This window comes from Rhipicephalus microplus, chromosome 8 (genome assembly GCF_043290135.1).
Source record: "Rhipicephalus microplus isolate Deutch F79 chromosome 8, USDA_Rmic, whole genome shotgun sequence".
Classification (NCBI taxonomy): Eukaryota; Metazoa; Arthropoda; class Arachnida; order Ixodida; family Ixodidae; genus Rhipicephalus; species Rhipicephalus microplus.
The window spans coordinates 36,216,391-36,236,908 of record NC_134707.1 but is presented as its reverse complement, the minus strand read 5'-3'; the positions used below and the strand labels follow the sequence as shown (position 1 = coordinate 36,236,908).

General features: G+C 43.0%; 1 protein-coding gene and 1 long non-coding RNA gene across 3 annotated transcripts in view; one reads left to right on the top strand and one right to left on the bottom strand.

Moving 5' to 3' along the window:
* The window catches only part of LOC119165321 (endothelin-converting enzyme homolog), a 73,066-nt gene that overhangs the window by 26,556 nt on the left and 25,992 nt on the right, over window positions 1-20,518 (top strand). Inside the window, exon 3 of one of the 2 annotated variants that reach the window (XM_075871544.1) lies at window positions 9,297-9,382. The exons of the other annotated variant lie outside the window; for it this stretch is intronic. The gene's annotated coding sequence lies outside the window, so the exon portion shown is untranslated. The remainder of the gene's footprint in view (window positions 1-9,296; window positions 9,383-20,518) is intronic. 2 annotated transcript variants of the gene reach the window in all.
* LOC142768943 (uncharacterized) lies at window positions 1,266-19,933 on the bottom strand. Its single transcript, XR_012885576.1, has 4 exons — window positions 19,843-19,933; window positions 16,698-16,721; window positions 10,816-10,865; window positions 1,266-1,437 (listed from the first exon to the last, which is right to left on the bottom strand). It is a non-coding gene; the product is annotated as an uncharacterized LOC142768943 (long non-coding RNA).

Below are 20,518 nucleotides of genomic sequence, written 5' to 3'. Positions count from 1 at the left end.
GTCCCGCGTTTTCATTCACGGCAGTTGAGGGTATGCTTTGACCTAAATAACATCCGTATATATATTGTTTAACAATAACTGAGTTCGCGCATTTCAGAGCGAGACCTATGTCACAGGCACATTTTTTGCAATTCATGTGAGCACTAAATGTCTGAGAACCATTTCCGATTTATCTGATCAGCGCAGCACTGCGCTAGCGACTTGAGTAGGCCTTCGAGACTAACGGTGCTGGTTGCTGAATCTCGGAGGCGTGATTTTATTGGTTTTTATTTTAGTATTTTTTAGAGGCACGAAAAATTGATTTTCACGCGGATGTAAGCCTGGTGAGTACGACAAAACTTCCATTCGTGTTATGATGCCAGCAGCATCTGACAGCAAAAAGCAGGTGTACAGGAGCGACTGGTTCTCAGGGATAGCGTTGCATGGACACACACACAAAAAAACAATAGTAAGTTTTCGAACAGTTTTGGGGCCCCAAATAAGTAGCATCAAGGCCACTGCACATACGCAAAACCCAAACCGCATATAAATGTCGGGTTGGGGACCCCATTTCTCAAATTTAGTGGGGGACCCAAAGGTTGCCCCCAAAGCTTTGGGTCAGACAAACGTGACTGCAACCACTGAAGTGATGGCTTTCGGCCAAAACCAGAGTGACAAAGAATAGGGAGACTAGAGTGACTTAGAATATGGAGAGTGTCCAAAGCACCACAGACCCTACTCGAAAAATCATCACTCCTGCTTGACCTAAAGCGTCCATACGCAAAGGGCTTTGGGGCCCCTATTCGAAAACTCTCTATTATTAGGTTGAGCTATGTGGTTTCGTGGTATTCTCGACGCAGCTATCTTCGTCGGACTACTCCGCATGAAGCTGGCATCTGCTAATCTTCATTAGCTCTTCTGTGCCCTTCTCGAGGTGATGAAGGGTGATCCAATGGTCACCTTAATGCGGAAACGCTGCTGGAAACACGAAATACTTTTTTTTTTGCTAATGTAAAAGGCCGTAAATTTTCCCAAACTGCTCACTCTGTATAAAAGCTAGCAGATGTTGGCCAGTGTGAACAAAATAAAATCTGTCGCTGTTATATATCCCTTCTGTGAAATCTGTGACAACAATGAGTGACATGTTAAGACTACCTCGCCCCCTTGAAGGTTGCTGCGTAATCATAATTTTGTTTTCAGAAATGCGACAGGCAGTTGGTGTGCTAAGCTTCAGTGAGTGAATGTGAGTGCATATAGCACAGCAAAAACGAGCCTTTTTACACGGATGTTTTCATAAACTGATTTGTATGGTTTTTTTCTTAAGACGGTACGTTCACTATTGACATTTCAAAAATTTCTTGTACTTTATTCTGAAAAGTCATCGGTATACCAAGTGTCCACAGAACAGCACTGGGGCTCCAAGTCAGACGCATGCCAAGGCTCTTCATTTTTAGGAAGCTGCAAATAAAGAATACACGCTTAACAATTAGTTAATTATATCGGATTAAATCCACCTATATTTATCATAGACAATTCCTGGATACTTCACGCGGAAATTACAATATTTACTTCTGTCAAAAATTTATCCCACGCGATGTATATTGTAGTGTTCCTACTTAAAATAACGGAACAGCATTAAAGCTTCAGTATGGAACTGGCGTCCATCTTAATCTGCTTTATCTTTCACTTCATCCTCCTCTTCTTTCCTGCCCCGGCCCTCGCGCTTCTTCATCTTCTGTCCAAAGGCTCATACCGCTTCACCCTTCCCGCTTTCTTTTAATTACCCCTCCTGGGGTAATACTTGAAGACATTCCCAATTGAAGCACATTCAACAGATCCACGTTCACCAGTGTACCAGACAGTCTTCAAAATTCCGTTCTGGGTGGCTGTCTTGGTCACAAAGTAAGGCCCATAAAATTTGGCACTGGAATCTCTTATTCCTTTTCTCACTAGTACGAGGTCGGTGACTTGAATGTCTGGCATGTCTGCTCGATGCCTCTTGTCGAAATTCTTTTTCATTCGTTTTCGGTACCTCTCCTCCTGTGATTTTTGTTGCCTCTCCTCGACAATCTTGAGGTTTTCCAAGAGTCCCAACTCACGGTCTGCCTGCAGAATAGGGGTCTCTCCTGTAGAAGCGTACTGTGGACTGCACCCCAAGCCACTGGTGTAGGATCGGTTATGATGTTTTACGGCTGCTTCTAAAGAACATTTCCATCCCCCAGGAAAACTATCGTACATCTTGATGTATTGTTTCACGTCCCGTATGGCACGTTCTGCAAGCCCATTCGCCGCAGGATGGTATGGCGCACAGAACTTGATCGATACATTGTGATCTCGAGCCCATCTTACTAGCTTTTCACTCTTGAACGCGGGGCCGTTATCGCATACGATTGTCCGCGTAGTTCTAAACATGTCCCTTTCGAGAAGGGTTATGACGCTATTTGCATCTTCTTTTCCTGCTCGTGCCGCGACCATCCTGGTGCATTCATCTATGGCCAGCAGAAAAGCTTGCGTTTTTCTGACTCCTTCCCGTTTCTTGTTAAGTTCGGCGAAATCCAGGTGAACTACTTCAAAAGGCACGTTCGAGTGGCAAGGTAGTATCATGGTGTCCGTAGGCTGTTTATACTTGACTTTGTGTACTTGACACACATGGCATGAACGAACGTACTGACTAACGTCTTTCTTCATGTGAGGCCACGTAAACCTCTTGACCAACTTGTTGTAGGTACGCCAAAAGCCGTCGTGTCCTCCAGATTCTGGGCTATCGTGGTACAAGTAAAGCACTTTGGAAACAAGAGTTGGTGGGACTTGATACCGACCTTCCGTAAAAACCAGTTGTTCTGAGCCTTCCCACAGCTTCACTTCATTGATTTCTTCAGATTTTTCTGTGTTGTTTTGTACCATCAATCTTGATAGAGCATCTGCATCGGTTAAAAGCGGTCCTGGTCGGTGCGAGATGGTAAAGTCAAATTGCTGCAAGTAATTCACCCATCTGGCGATACGCCCTTTAGTTTGGGTCATATTCAAGAGATGAGTGAGTGCCTGGTGATCGGTGAACAAAGTGAACTTCGTACCTTCCAGGTACGTGCGGAAGTAGTCAACGGCCTTCAGAACCGCCAGTGCTTCTTTTTCCGTAGTAGTGTAGTTTGTTTCAGACGGCTTGAAAGTGTAACTGTAGTAACCGACTACGTGTCGCTTTTCTCGGCCAGATGCTTCAATACATTTTTGATACAACACTGCACCAGTCCCATAATGTGAGGCGTCAGTGTTCAATTCAAAGGGTAAAGTGAAATCTGGTATACGCAGAACGGGGTCAGAAGAAATTCTGTGCACCAAGTCACGGTAGACTCTCTCACATTCGTCACTCCATTCAAAGGGAACTTCTTTCTGCGTTAAGCGCGTGAGGCATCTAGTTTTGACAGCAAAGTCCTTTATGAAAGATCGGAAATGTCCTGCCAATCCCAAAAACACACGCAGTGAATGGACGTCATATGGTTTCTTCAACTGGGAGATCTTCTCGACGGACTCTTGTTTTGTGCTTTTGGTGTTCCCATCGAAGACTCTTCCAAGAAACACCACTTTTTGTTGAAAGAATACACTCTTCTTAAAATTAACCTTGAGATGTGCCAAGCTCAAGGCGTTTAACACCTGAGACAGATGGTCCTGATGCTCAGCCTCTGTTTTGGAGAAGACTATAATGTCGTCTATGTACACATTATTTTTAGGAAGCTGCAAATAAAGAATACACGCTTAACAATTAGTTAATTATATCGGATTAAATCCACCTATATTTATCATAGACAATTCCTGGATACTTCACGCGGAAATTACAATATTTACTTCTGTCAAAAATTTATCCCACGCGATGTATATATCTCCAGGTAACAAAATTTTCGAGAAATAGCAGTGACACTTCCTGTGTAATTGCAGTTATTTTTTTCACTAACTTACGCAGTACTCCTTGATATGATTGCAACTTCCAACGCCGCGGTGGGCCGAGCTCAAAGAATACGTCGTATTGCAGGTAACACACTTATTGAAAGGTGAAGAGCCTGTGCCCCATCCGATGTCAGTGCACCTTAAAGAACCCCTGATGAAAATATTCGTAGCCCTCTACTCCGGTGTCTCTTACATTTACATCGTGCTTTGTAGATGTAAATCTTCAACATATTATTACTACAGTTGCATAAAGATGCCCACAAAAACATCGGCATTGCGAACACCAGAAACGGTAGGCTCATGTGTAGCGCTTGTGCATGCGAGTTTCCACGATCGACCTGCCTCGTCGAACGTTTGGGACGTTTTCGTGTATTTGTGTGTTGTCGCTTCCGTCCCGTTCTCCTTCATTCCCTTTTCCTTACCTTTCCGTCTCTCATTTCGTCTATTTTTCCCTTCCCCAGTGCAGGGTAGCAAACCAGACACTTGTTTTCTAGTTAACCTCCCTGCGTTTCTCCATACCATCTATCACTTCTTGTGCGTTCTATCCATGGACAGTGCTACGTAAACCAATCATGCAGATATATATATATATATATATATATATATATGTATATATATATATATATATATATATATATATATACCTCTATTTATAGCACAAAGGTTCTACGACGGAGGACATAGATATTGCTGCTACGCGCGTCACTTTCTTTCTATGTTTTATGTCGTTGGCACACCGCACGAGTACATAATCCCTTACGCAAACCACGCAAAATTGACTGAGATCATTTCATATTATAGTTCAGAATTGTCTGTTAGGCACGACTACGCACGCGGGAAGAACGGCGTTCATTCCCGAACGAACGTGACCATTGCTGATAATGTTCGATGTTCGAGTGTTCGCTGTGACTAGCATAAATGCTTATGCGTCTTGCCGCAGATCACATTATTGACGGCCGACGCTCTGTTCTCTGCTATCGGTATTGGTGTGTATTGCTGTACGCTGACTTTCGGTTTGCCGGCCCCAAGTTTGGCTAACTAAAGGGTTTCTTCTTTAACACGCGGACTGCTTGCTTCGTTACCGTCATTACCACGAGACAATATGTAATATTTTGAAAGGTAGTTAGCTAGCACTGCAAACAGGATAGACGTTTCACCAGCATTACGTCTGCAAATGTATGTTTTTTTTTCAAAGCAGCTTCGAAAGCTTTCGTGGTTCTGGCAGGCACCAAAAACTGAGCGCTAGTTTCGGCTTCAAAGAACATGCACGCTCGTAGCGGTTGCCGTGAATCTTAGGGTCCGGTTGAATGGAGTGAGGTTGATGTAGGGTTGATGCGAATGTTCGCGTTTTCACTTCATTTCATTACATTTATTTACTCTTAAGGCACTGGGCATTGGTTTATTGGCTCTCAAGGCCTTGGTTTATTGGCTTTCACAAGTTTTTACAAATAAAAAAATGAATACCCCTCTAAAGAAGTTCTCTTTTGTTTACATGCCTTTTTTATTTAATAATTCGTGCAATAATAAATCAGGCGAAGCGCGGGAAGTGGTTCACTTGCGTTCGCCTCCGCCCCTTCTCACGCCTCGCCTAGCTATATCAAAAGTTGGATCGCGCTCACCTATCTCACTTGGTTGGCGTGTCAACTACGGGTAAGATAAGGACAGCTGGTTGTGGCGGCCAGAGAACGGAAGCCGCAGTGGGCGACGCCGAACAAATCAAGCATGTATTTGTCGAAGAAGGCTTCATCGGGCAAGACATGTTTTACGCGGCTCTGTGGTGTGCCAACCCGGGGAGTTCTAGCTTTGCGAAGATTTTTCAGCATTTTCTAAAAGCAACGGGTAAGTTTGGATCCATTATTTGAGCAGGTGTTGATTTTTCGTGTGTACGTATGAGTAAACCAAGTTCCATGCAAGCTTGACTGGACTGAAAGAAATGCAGTGTCGCTTGACTAATTGGGAAAGACGGCAGCCAAGCTCCTGTCAGGAACATTCGTTTATTGAAAGGCTTGAACTAGAGTTTGCTGTGCACCTACAAAGTTTTAGTTTCTTTGATTTTCGGTGTAGTTCAAATGATGTCATGTCATTATAGGCTGCTTCCTGCTCATAGAATTCTTGTAGTCTTTGGGGAGTCTTTGCTTCTAATAGTGTCACTCAAGTACACGTGATGAATTAAATGCTTCTATAAATTATTACAGAGAAAGTCGGTGGAGTTAACGTTTTGACAAGTAAACATTTTTAATGTGAAGGTAATAACCAACACCTCGGCGACTTTATTTTTTTGAAGACTCTTTCACAAATGCAACCGTCGAGATAATTGACACCAAAAACTGAGAAAAAGCACGTCTCTGTAAATTCAAATATTTCAAATTCACGATTTAATGCATCCAAAACAGTTTCGATCTAATACATTCAAAATAGTTTTTAATTTTATGCTCATAGAAATTCAGCTCCTGCTATTCACACAAAAAATAGAGAAATGATCATTAGGTTTCAAAAAGCGACACCGCCAAACAAAACTGAAGTCACAGCTGTTATAATAACTTATGCTATGTAATCCTGCCATCATGAAAAAAATGGGGTGGTATTAACTAAACAAGACCTTACTCTATCGTATCTTAATTCGCTTCCTGTTCAATGCGGATCGCCCACTCACTTGTGACGCACATACAACTATCCTTCTTTTTGCAATACAAACTCATAGTGCTTTTCTTGCGCCCTGTACCCCATCAGCTATAGAAGCTTCTTGTTTTCTGCCGTCGGAATATCTAGAAAGTAGTCATCTGATTTCGGCGTCTTCAAATGACTTTTCCTTCCCATTCATTCGTCTCCCTAAGACCCCACATGTAAACTACGAGAAAAAGCGGCTGACCGCCATTTGTCACTTGTTCAGGTTTCTTGCCGGAAAAAGTTGGGGAGTGTCTGTCCAGTTTATGCTACAGATGTACAAAGCTTTATTTATTGGATTCCTGTGGTTCAGCCTACCTGTTATATCTAACACGTGCAAAACAAACCTGCGCACACTCCTAAATATTCAAGCCCAGGCTCTTAGGATATGCCTTGGTTTACCCCGCTGTGAATCGACAGCTGAAACCATTGCCATTGCACAGGACTACTCGATCATGAAGCACATCAACATTGAAACGATGCGTACGTACTTTAGGTAACATCCTAAGAATCGTTTCCACCACTTGGCAACCCTCGCTACTGAGAGGCCCTGCACGAAATTGAGTGCAATTTTCTGCTGTGCGCATCGTACATCATTTGCGTCAGGTTTTACGCCTGCGGAAAAATTCGTGTATCCTCCGTGGTGCCTGAAACTTTCGCAAGTACGCCTTTTAATTTCAGGAATACAGAAAAAAAATCAAATTTGCCTTCATCAGCCCTAAAGCGATTGAGCTTGCACCTCTTGCACGAAATGTGCAATAACTACGTGCACACATACACCGATGGTTCAACCACAGCGTCTGATTCTGGCAGTGCGGTGGTGATTCCAGCTAGAGGAATCACTCCGCGAATGAAGTTGTCACACGTCACTACGTCTACCGTGGCAGAACTTGCGGTGTTGCGTGGTGCCCTCGAGTACATAAAATCCCAGAGACCGAGTAAATGGGCTGTGTTTTCCGACTCAAAACCAGCCTTACAGAGCATGCAGTCAGTGCTTCGGCAAAGTTGCCACGAACAGTTAACAAACGAAGTTGTCAAGCTTTTTCACCACGTCCCAAAAACAGGCCACGAGGTCAATTTTCAGTGGCTTCCTGGTAATTGGGGGTTTAGTGGCAATGATTACGCTGAGAACGCGGCTCGCACATCCCACCAAGAAGAGCACTTCTTTCCGATTCCTACGCGACACGGGCTTCAACAAGCGACTGTAACAGCAACATCACACACCACGAAAGACAAGACTGCACTATGACTGAGTGTGCGCGCGTGTGCTGCTGAATGTGCTGTGTTTCTCTCTTCCCTCTCTGCTCTATATTTTTCATCTCCCCCATCCCTCTCCCATGCGCAGGGTTACAAACCGGCTGCCTATAGGCTGGTTAACCTCCCTGCCGTTCTTTTCCCCCTGTTTTCCTTTCTTCCCTTCCGATTCCCTTGTGAAGGACAGACGTTGCAAAGCAACTTCGTCCCCTGTCACGTAGTCTATCTCTGCTGAAGTGGAACACCCCAAGCGTAAAACATGCGATACTCTGCCAAATAAACCCTCGTCTGGAACTTCGACCTCCATCCGGATTTCATCGACGTGAAGCTTTGCTTCTTTGTCGCCTTTGGTTGGGAGTTGCCTTCACAAAAGTATTTTGTCACAACCCTCACTAGATTGACCAACAATGCGGAATGCGATGTCTGCGGCACCGAAGAAGACATTGACCATTTGCTATGCCGTCGCTCTTCATTTGCCTCTGAAAAACAGAAGTTTTCTGACAAATTGCGACAATTGGACGATCGACCACTCCCTATGCAGATGCTACTCCAGCACCATCCTCGTATTTCGTCGGCTCAAAAGGCAGTCAAAGCCGTCTTAGGCTTTCTGAGGACTACAGAACACCTTTGACTTTTGTGTAGTGCCACCACTGCATAAGCGCCAGCCCATTGACTAACAATAATTTTTTTCTCTTTCTCTTCTCTTTGGTCTTTCTCATTTTTATACTCCCCCTTCCTATTCCCCCAGCGTAGTGTAGCAAACTGGACATGTGCCTGGCTAACCTTCCTGCCTTCTTTCTTGTTGTTTTAGTCATCCTTCCCATCCATCCCCCTCCTCCCATTCGTGTCATGTGACGCGTGACACCAAGCGATTGATTGATTTGTGGGGTTTAACGTCCCAAAACCACCATATGATTATGAGAGACGCCGTAGTGGAGGGCTCCGGAAATTTCGACCACCTGGGGTTCTTTAACGTGCACCCAAATCTGAGCACACGGAGTGACACCAAGCGAACGAGCACCGCTGGTCCTTTACTTGGCTTAGGTGGAAGCTTATTGAGGCCGTCAACATTAGGTAGTGTGTGCTTGGCAAGGTTTCACTGTTTTTATAGGTTGTTCAATTTATCAAACAGGTGTTCGTTTCTGCTATGTGGCAGATTGTGAATTTCAAAATTTTGACGGTGGCTACAATGCTCTAAGTAGTTGAGCTGCTGTCGTAGTTTTTGAATTTCCAGAGGGTCACTGGTTGCTTCAGCCCTTTCAATTCTTTTATTTAGAATAGATATTTTAGGTTATTGATTTCTAATCTCGACAAGTACTTGATCGCATTGCGCTGACAGGTGCTGGACTGATTTTTTCATATTTTCAAGTGTGTGCTTCGGCTGCATTAGTTGATCCATTTTACAATTTGATGACGGGTATTTCTGAAAACTTGCGTAATTTCTGCCAATATTATTTCAGTGTCCGGTGCCTGCTGCAATATACAACTTCCCGACACCAGCGTTCCGATACCAGCGATTCTTTTCATTCGGGTTCACGCTGCGCTTGTGAGTTTTTGTTTACACTCTCGTATTTAAGTAAATGCCTGTCCTCACAGTTCCTGGTTATATATACCGATCTACTGTAATGCATACCTGCTTACTGTGGTCCGTGGTGTACTGGTATGAGCTACACTAGCCTGGAGCGATGATTTTGAGGACGTACGCGATGCGAATTCCACTTCATTATTGTTATGATCAAGCAGTCATATTAGTCCGATTCTTTATTCTCTCATACTAACTTTTGTCGATCTCAGGTATGATATATTATGCGTATGGCTCGCTCGCCCTAAGGAACATTGGCCATGGAAGGAATAATTAAAACATAAAAGCGGTCGCACATAAATTGTAACCATAACAAATTCAAAATAGAGTTGAAAGAAATCGTTGACGCTAATTTAGACCTAAATTGAAACCCAAACTGATTGGATTATTTTTTTTATTTGTTTACAGCGGCAGATAGATTGTGTCAGAACGCAGCCTCTTCGTTTGTAGATTCCCAGCAAACTTGCGCAACTTGTCGTCTGTGCTCTACATTTGGGCTTGATCGCAAGACTATATTCTACGTGTTTTCAATCTAACTCTGCCGGAGCTAAGAACGATGTCACCCCTATTGAAAACGGCAAGATCGGAAAGAGTCGGCTCTCCTCTCTACGTGGCAGACATGAGTCCTTCTGTTCTGACGGCCCCCTCGGTTGGCAGAATGACTTGGAGTCTGCTTACGACTGGGGCCTCCCACTGTTGTATGTTAACGTATTTTCCATGTTGCCTTGTCCACTCTATCGCAAGTCTTGAATGATTTATGTCGACACTTTCTTGACAATACCTACACAGAACTGAGTATTGCTGCGGGATGTTTTAGTGATAACCAACCGAATTCGGGAGAATGTTTTCTTCTGCTAAGGGAGCCATGCCCTGGCCTGCTGCTTGCTTAGCGAGGTGCGTGGGCCCTTTCTATTCGGTAATGCTTTGTGATTTCCTCATAACTTACTACATGTCCTTCATCGGTCACTGGGCTTTGTGCTGCGCCTCCTCGGACGACCAATTCTCGAGTCAGGTCATGCGTGAGCTTGGTTGTGCTTGAGGAGTGGGCAGGCTCCCATAAAAAATGAACCCGCTCATCTCAAAAGCTATTCTAACGGTAGAGTTTCGTGTGACGTGCTAAGAACTCTAGGTAACGTTGCCGGCATTGACGCACGAAGAAAGCATCGAGACAAAGCCTGACACAGCCGGACCAAAATGTGCAGCATGAATTCTACAAGGCAAGCGTCATGCATGCACATTTTTGCCACTTTTGAAAACTTGAGAACGACTAGAAACGCAAATGTGTACAGAATGACTTTGGTGACCCCAAACGTGTGCGGCAACAACATGCTAAAACGCCGACAAAATTACGGCATTAATCTTTTTTCGAAAAAATGGCAATAACACAAGATACGTACTCCGTAAACTCTTTGGGGCGCGCACCTTCGAAACCAGTCCAGGAATCATTCTAGAAAAAAAATGGCTGACAATAAGAGCTATGCCAAATATATTTAATGCAAATACCTTTAGTTGTTGTTGTTCATTATTGAAGGTTCTAGATAAACATGAAGTGGTTGTTACTGTTCATCGCTTAGAAGATCGTGTCTTAAAGTTATTCAATTATTTTAAAAATATTCACTTAAATAACTTTATTCAATTTCTGTATTTAATTAAAATTAAATACAGAAATGCAGCAACCTTGTACTTCTAAAGAGTAGGCGCTGTATTAACGGTATTTTATAGATATACAAATGCCAGTTTTACACGGGTGTGAAAGCGCCACTCAGTGGAAGATGTCGAGAGCAGCCTGGATGTAGGACTTAGTATGAAGCTGCATTTCTTGCCTACAAGTCCCGTAAAAGGGCCATTAAAAACCTCCAAATAAGCGAATAAAGTAAACAGTTGATATGTAAAAGCCCACACCAATTTTTAAACACTCACTTGCGAATCGGATATTCGGACCCTGTCAAAAAAAAAAGAAATATTTTTTAAAGCAGTGCCTTTCTCTATTATGTCTAGATATTTTTTACATGGACTGCGGCCACGAGCTTCTCGGCATGTGGAATTCAAAGGCATCGTAGTTTTTGCTAGGGGACAAAACTACGCATGGGGAAAATGCATCCACATGGCTATGCAACACAAAATTAGCGATGCCTCCTTCAGAGTACAGCAGATTCGACGGTCAAATAGAAACACTGATCAGCCAAGTGGAGCACATGAAACGCGTGAAATTGAGAACGGAAAAGAAAGAGATAAAAATAAAGACAAAAAAAGTTTTGCCAAATTCTGCAAAACAAGAAGACTGCAATAAAAAGAAAAATGATAAGAATTAACTCGATTCAAGACACGAAAACATTGAAACATACGAATAAGCAAAAGATGAAAAGGGAGAGGCGTAAGCAAGAATGCTGCTGTGTAATCAAGCAATTGAATTTGTTACCTAAGCAAGCATCATCAAACCCCTTTGCCTGCATTAAGGGATCTATTGATGCCTCAAACAACCCACAGCCTAACCTGCCGCTCGCAGTACGATGTATATTTTGCAGGTGGAATGCACTTAGAATTAGTGCTACAAAAAATAAATAAAACATCTTCGGTAAGTCTATATCACGCTTCAATAACAGCCACCCTAACATCTCACCTTGGAAATATCCAAAAATATTCGATGACTTTGTTTCTCGCTTCAGCATAAGTGCAATAAGCTTCACAGCATACCTAAATAAGCTATAAATACACATTTTATAATAGCTATTGTGCAAAAAGAAAGATATCTTAACATTTGCTCTAAAGTGCTTGTAAAGCCGGAACATTGACTTATGTTCAGAAAACAAAGAACAGCGACAAATACTCTACTGCCTTACGCAAATATTGAGTGCTATTGCTCAGGTGTTTTGAGTTTGCTATAAATAGAGCTAATGTGTCTGCGCTAAGGAGGCGCTGCGCGTCGCAAGCGCGACCTGAGAAAGCTCGCTTGTTCAGTCAGCGTAACGTATTGAATGTAGCGTCACCTAAGGGCCTGACATTGCCTAAGTACGGCGTCCTATCGCAATGGAAAGGTTGGATACGCGGCTATGCCAGGCAGAGCGCAATGTCTCTCTATACGAAGACGGTGCCGCATTAAAAAGCCACGCGCTGATTCGCTGCAGGGCGTACATATGGCCAGGGCTTAACTTAAGCCACCACTGGCTGACGCGAACGCTCGGTGTGGGACGCCTACAATGTACAGGGTGGCGTGCGCAGCAATGGACTGCGCCGCCGCGTCCAAAAGCCACGCGCTGACCCGCATCAGGGCGTACATACGGCCAGGGCTTAACTTAAGCCGCCACTGGCTGACGTGAACGCTTGGCGTGGGACACCTAAAATGTACACGTGGCGTGCGTAGCAGTGGACTGCGGCGCCGCGTCAAAAAAGCCACGCGCTGACCCACTGCAAGGCGTACATATGGCCAGGGCTTAACTTAAGCCGCCACTGGCTGACGCGAACGCTCGGTGTGGGACGCCTACAATGTACAAGGTGGCGTGCGTAGCAATGGACTGCGCCGCCGCGTCCAAAAGCCACGCGCTGACCCGCATCAGGGCGTACATACGGCCAGGGCTTAACTTAAGCCGCCACTGGCTGACGTGAACGCTTGGTGTGGGACACCTAAAATGTACACGGTGGCGTGCGTAGCAGTGGACTGCGACGCCATGTGAAAAAGCCACGCGCTGACCCGCATCAGGGCGTACATATGACCAGGGCTTAACTTAAGCCGCCACCCGCTGACGCGAACGCTTGGTGTGGGACGCCTACAATGTACAGGATGGTGTGCGTAGCAATCGACTGCTTGCACACGCAACGAATGTTTGATACGATTGCTAACAGCCAAAACTTCCAATGCAGTTTGTGTTGCGCCGACGTGAAGCCCCACTCAGAATAAACATTAAAAGTATGGTTATCATTGGTGAATATTTTTTTGGAAAGAAATAATAATATAACAAATGCAAGCAGTTAAAATTTAGCGCTCTTTGTCTCTTACGTATGCGTCTGTCTTTAAAGTCACAATAAATGCAGTTGATATATATTTTCGCAAGTTGATTTCGAGATTGCTGAGCTAAGAACGCAGGTCCAAAATATCAGCGGGATAAGTGGCTTACAAATGATGCGGTTACGGTATTAAGTTTGCTCACTAGCTGGAGAGGGGAGCAGCGATAGCGTAGTGGTTAGAGCATCGGCCTCGCATGCAAAAGGTCCGTGGTTCAAGTCCCGGTGCCGCGCAGTTCCCAACCGGATAAAAAAAAATCCGCGTAGTGATGGAACTGCATTACGAGGCCAGGGGGGCGGCCTCACCGGTAACCACCGCTGGGAACGCACTCCCTCGCCAGAGAAGGATTGGCCACCCCGGTGCAGTATCTGGCCACTACCTCCCACATGCATGCGTCAAATAACTCACGGCCCTCAGTCCCCAGCAGCTGGGAAGCAACTGACCACGGCGGTGGTCAGATCTGCAACGCAGCAGATGGTGCTAAGAATCTCTTGATCCGGACAGGCCGCCATTGGAACCTGAACTAGGCAATGTTTAACGCTAGAACCTTATCTAGTGAGGGAAGTCTAGCTGTACTATTCGAGCAGCTAGAGGGTGTTAAATGGGATATAATAGGGCTCAGTGAAGATCAGGAGGACTGATGAGGCCTATACGGTGCTACAGAATGGTTTACTATCGGAACTTGGCTGATAGAAGAGAACTGGAAGTGGGGTTCCTAATTCACATAAACATAGCTGGCAACATAGAGGAATACCATAGCAATAGTGAAAGGGTGGTAGGTATTGTAATTAAACTGAATATGAGATACAAGATGAAGGTGGTACAGGCTTACGCGCCTACATCCAGCCATGATGACGCTTCAGTTGAAAGCTTCTATGAAGACGTGGAATCGGCAATGAGTAAGGTAAAAACACAGAATACAATACTGATGGGAGACTTTAATGCAAAGGTAGGGAAGAAGCAGGCTGGAGACCAGGCAGTAGAAGATTATAGCATCGGTACTAGAAAATATAACATGGAGAGAATCGAACACGCTCTGAAAAATGGAGGAAGCGTCAAATCAGTGAAGAGAAAACTTGGGATAGGCAAAAATCGGATGTATGCACTAAGGGACAAAGAAGGCAAAATTACTACCAATATGGATACGATAGTTGAAATAGCGGAGGAGTTTTACAGAGATCTGTACAATTGCCAAGACAACCACGACCATAATATAAGAACTAGCAGTAACCCAGATGACACCCCACCAGTAATGATAGAAGAAGTCAAAAAAGCTTTGGAGAGCATGCAAAGAGGCAAAGCTGCTGGTGAGGATCAGGTAACATCAGATCTGCTGAAAGATGGAGGACAGATTGTGTTAGAAAAACTAGCCACCCTGTTTACGAGGTGTCTCCTGACGAGAAGAGTACCATAGTCTTGGAAGAACACTAACATCATCTTAATACATAAGGAGATGACAAGGACTTGAAGAATTACAGGCCGATTAGCTTGCTCTCTGTAGTATACAAGCTATATACAAAGGTAATTGCTAACAGAGTAAAGAAAACATTAGAATTCAATCAACCAAAGGGACAAGCAGGATTTCGAACAGGCTACTCAACAACCGACCACATTCATACTATAAATCAGGTAATAGAGAAATGCTTAGAATATAACCAACCACTATACATAGCCTTCATAGATTAAGAAAAGGCGTTTGATTTAGTAGAAATATCAGCCGTCATGCAGACACTGTGGTATCAGGGCGTCGATGAAGTATATATAAACATCCTGGAAGAAATCTACAGGGAATCAACTGCTACAATAGTGCTTCATAAAGAAAGCAACAGAATACCAATCAAGAAAGGTGTAAGGCAGGGGGACACAATCTCCCCCAATGCTATTTACTGCGTGCTTACAGGAGGTTTTCAGAAGCCTATAATGAGAACAGTTAGGGATAAGAATTAATGGCGAGTACCTTAGTAACCTGCGCTTCGCCGATGACATTGCATTGCTGAGTAACTCAGGGGACGAATTGCAACTCATGATTACGGAGTTAGACAAGGAGAGCAAAAAGGTGGGTCTTAAAATTAATCTGCAGAAAACGAAAGTAATGTACAACAACCTCGGAAAAGAGCAGCTTTCGAGATGGGTAATAGTGCACTTCAAGTTGTAAAAGACTATGTCTACTTAGGGCAGGTAATAACCGTGGAGCCGAACCACGAGATTGAAGTAACTAGAAGAATAAGAATGGGGTGGAGCACATTTGGCAAGCACTCTCAAATTATGACAAGTAGATTGCCACTATCGCTCAAGAGGAAGGTATACAACAGCTATATCTTGCCGGTACTTAGCTACGAAGCAGAAACCTGGAGACTTATAAAGAGGGTTCAGCTTAAATTGAGGATCACGCAGCGAGTGACCGAAATAAAAATGGTTGGTGTAACCTTAAGAGACAGGAAGAGAGCAGAGTGGATTAGGGAACAAACAGGGGTTAAGGATATCATAGCTGAAATCAAGAAGAGGAAATGGAGATGGGCCGGGCATGTAGCGCGTAGACGGGATAACCGCTGGTCATTAAGGGTAACTAAATGGATTCCCAGTGAAGGGAAGCGGGTTAGGGGGAGACAGAAGGTTAGGTGGGCAGATGAGATTAAGAAGTTTGCGGGTATAAATTGGCAGCAGCAAGCACAGGACCGGGTTAACTGGCGGAACATGGGAGAGGCCTTTGTCCTGCAGTGGATGTAGTCAGGCTGATGATGATGATGATGGAGAGAAACAATTCAGGATACTAAATGCGGAAGGGTGTCTTGAAAGACCTCTAGGTGCATGACATATACTGAGGGGGCAAACAGTGCGAAAACGGGACGAAGAAAAAATAATGACCGCACAACTCAAGTGCCTGCGTTGTCTGGCCATACTTTCTTTGTCCCGTTTTCAAGCTGTTTCGCTCTCTGTACAAAACGACACATGTGATACATTTCAGCGAAATTGAGTGCCTTGCAATGTTTGTCTCGCTAAGTACTATTTCTGGTAACGCGTTTAAAGCTGCACGTCTTCAAAACAACCGTATTCACGATTGCTCATGTGCTATTTTCAATTAGCGGTATTCTGCCGGTGGTTGTTTGAACATCGAGCACTCGTGAAGCTCGAAGATTTGCGCTCGTGAAATTTTAATGGCTGTCAAACATCAACTGTCGTGCTTCTGTGGATCTTTGGCTCGTTTCATTAGATGATAACAATGAAGCAGTCATAACAATGAAACAATGAAGGAATAGGCAGTTGATTGAATACACTTACCAGGATATTTCAGTTTTTCTGGTCCTGGAAGCAAGAAAACACAATGAAATCTTATGCTATAAGAAATGGTTGACGACCTGGTACGGGAACATTCCGCTGAAAAATTTCATTTAAAATTTACTTCAAAAATGAAATGGTGACTCCTAAATCGCATGTCACGAAACAGAACCAATATAGCACTGTTGTTTATCAAGTTGATCACCACTGAAACATTTGATTTTTAGAATGAGCAGTACAGCGAGGTTGTCAATATGCTTCCAATCTTCCGACATGTTTCCCTCTTTCAGAGCAGTGGGGGCAGACGCTGGTCGATGTTAAATATGACGTGTAATCTGGTAGCTACAGTTTTTGTTATATAATCACAGTACAATAACATAACAAATGTTCCTCGCTAGAGTTGTCACGTACAGTTTACCTGGCGTCGGCTTTCCCACTAGTTATCTCATTTGTCAAAACCTAGAGTAAAAATCAATGACTCGATTTGTGTCTTCACAGGTGACGAGGCACACACAGGCTTCTGTAGGAAACGTCAGAAGCCTGTTCTTTTTTAGCCATTGTCTTCACACACCACACACACACACACACACACACATGTATATATATATATATATATATATATATATATATATAAGGCTTATATGCAGAAAAATAACTTCGGTTGCCACAAGGTTATAAATATGAAAGTAGATGCCCTTTCACATAACAACTGTTTATTGTGCCGACGTTTCGACGGGAACCCCGTCTGATTATGCCTTGAAAAAGACGGGGTTCCCGTCAAAACATCAGCATAATAAACAGTTGTTATGTGAAAGCGCATCTGCTTTCATATATATATATATATATATATATATATATATATATATATATATATATATATATATATATATATATATATATATATATATATAATGCTAACTCATTTTCTGCTCCTTATTAGATTGACGTTAGTGCACGTTTCTCAAAATCGCAACATGTTCTAAAACCACTGTGAAATAATATTAAGAAGGATATGAAATCGTACATAATGTACAAAGGGCACATCGGGAATGCGATTTTAAAGAAACAGCGCGGTCATTATCTGAGGATATGAAGCTTGTACCACGTTTAACCACTATAGTAACAATTAACAATATAATGATCAGTGGAGCTTTTTATTACTGAATAATTGTGATGAGTTGCTAACAAAAATTGTCATTACAATTTACTACCACGAACTCTTCGCATAATCATCTTCAAGTTCTGCTTCAATACCAGAACACCTGCGCTGATTTCTCTTGCGCAACTGTGACGGCCAAAATAAGGAGTACAGAGAGAAAAGGAAGAAATAGAAAGCGGAAGAGAAAAAGAAAACGACAGGAATGCACAAAAGAATTTTTTGTGAGAGAGAAAGATAAATAAAGAAAAAACACATAAAGAAGGCAAATAGGGAGACAGAAAAGGGACATGAAAGCAAGAAGTTTAAGGCGGGAGAAATATTTCGAAAGAGAAAGAAAGAGAGATAGTGAAAACAAAGAAACAGAAAAACATTAAAAAGGAGAACTAAACAGAAATAATCAAGTAAAAATTCCTTGGGCAAGAAGGCGTAAGCTCAGCTTTGCTAATGCGGTCGTGTCTGAAACTGATCTTTAAGATTTGTGCTTGGATTTATATTTTCAGTATAAAGTTAGTAGTTCTGAAACGTAAAATATATCAAAGGTAAGTTATGATTGTATAATACATAAACACAATCGTCAGACAAATGTTCTAAATGTATCCGGCATGTTAAGAAATTAGGTTTTAGTTTTTATGCATCTGAGTGTATGAGGCGTGTGCCCTGTAGGGAATACTGAGCAGCACAGAGATTCGCGGAGGAGGATGGTGAGAAAATAAAAGTAGTTCAGTCAGTTTGTGGTTGAAAGTCTGGACTTCTAAAGAGAAGCTATTTGACCTGATAGTATGCAGCATGAATGCTACATTTTATTCTTTTTTAGTTTTTGTGAAATTATTGCTTGCTCAGAGAAGTCAGTTCTCATTTGCCTAGTCCTTTAGGGACAGTCTGAAACGAATGCATGAGCAGCACGTAAACACGAATCACAAATAAAGACACGTAATCACCGTTTCGGCGCCCGGAGTTTGAAGAAGCAAGGAACGGGAGAACCCATTGTCTTAAGGAATGAAACATTGCTGAAATGTGGACTTCAACAGCAGTATAATCATATCTGCACTGTCAATATTTGCATCAGAAGGTGAAATGTTGCAACATGCCTTAATAATTTGTTCAGTGAAACCTCTATTCTCACTCGTTCTGTTCATGCTTGTTGCTGGGAGTTGACTCCACTCTGAGAATGGCTTACGAAAAATCATAAGCATGTGGTTTTCGCCACCTATGAACAAGAGCACGTAGACCTCGAGCATGCGTTGTGCACTCTTAAGCAGGTCCGGCGTAAAGTGCCAGATATAACCAGGACACCAGGCATTTTTGTCTGGTTTTTTGGATATAGCTAAGATTTAGCCATGACCTGCGCAAGAGTGTACATGACGACTGAAGCAGTCGAGCAACTTTTCTTACAAGCAACATTGTTTTACCAGCTTGTATTCCGAATCATACATACTATACGAGAAACGCTTCCTCTGCGAACGCATGACCATAGTTACTTTGATAATATTATGGCAAACAATGGGCTTTTAAAGTATCCACCTCACCTAACCAAGCATGTTAAATTTAGGATCATCATTGGGTAATACACTGCATGATAAACATAATGCTACAAAGAAGATGGGCTACTAATAAACTCCAAAAATATTCTATCTATTTACTTATTGATAGAGCCTATAGAAGCTAAGCTGTGCACGGGCGATCTCGAAAACCTGGATTCAATTTACGGCGATGGTGGCCGCATTTTGACGCGAGTGCAACGCGGCATCAGCAGGGTACTTAGAGGCAGACGTCGCTAAAAGAAAACCCGATGGTCAAGATTATGCATTTGTCTTTCCTTAACTGGTGCGAAAAAAAATTAAACCGTTACTTCACTATGTCAATCCTGTGAGATGGTTTTTCTCTACGACCGGAGGGTGAAAACTGTTTTAGAAGCATTAGCAACCAAACATTGAGGTCGTAATCATTTGCCGCAAACATCTACTAAACGCTGGGTAGTTATATATCTACCTTTATCGTTCTTCCATCCTTCACTGCGGGTCGCAAAGACAAGCAGCATACACAGCGCCGTCAAGCAAGTTAGACGCGCCATAGCTCTGCTGGCACTCTATCATTTCAAGATCTTAAATATGGCTCTTGTGGATGCCATAAACAGTTAGGCATTGTCGGAGAAATATCTGAGAAGGAGGTTTTCTTTACTGGGTCCGTAGTGCTTCAAAGAAGTGAAAATTTATTGTTCTGACATTAGGTGAAAGACAAACATACCGTGTGAAAGTCCCATTATTTATTTAGCAGACGCAAAACGCCCTAAACAATGCCATTGTTGTCCAGCTCCACGTAAGAATTTATTTTCCAGTATACAAATGAAGCTCGAAGTTATAGTAGTAATATACGAGAAATTCAACATCTAAGGTATTTTGCAACCAGCATTTTTCCGCGCAGTCTGTTAAGAAAAAGAAAAAAAAAATACCCGTGATGCTTCAGGCATCGCTAAAAGCAAATCAACCTCATCTGTCAGCCAAATTGAGTGAATGATTGAGGCAGAATTTTTTGCACTCCAGTTCTTCGCAATCTTTCAGAACACCTGCCAGTGTTTTGTAAAGTATGTGTTCGCGTTAGTGCTGAAGAGAGTAGGCGAATATTGAAGAGAAATAAAATGAAACGATAAAAAAATTGAATTAGACAC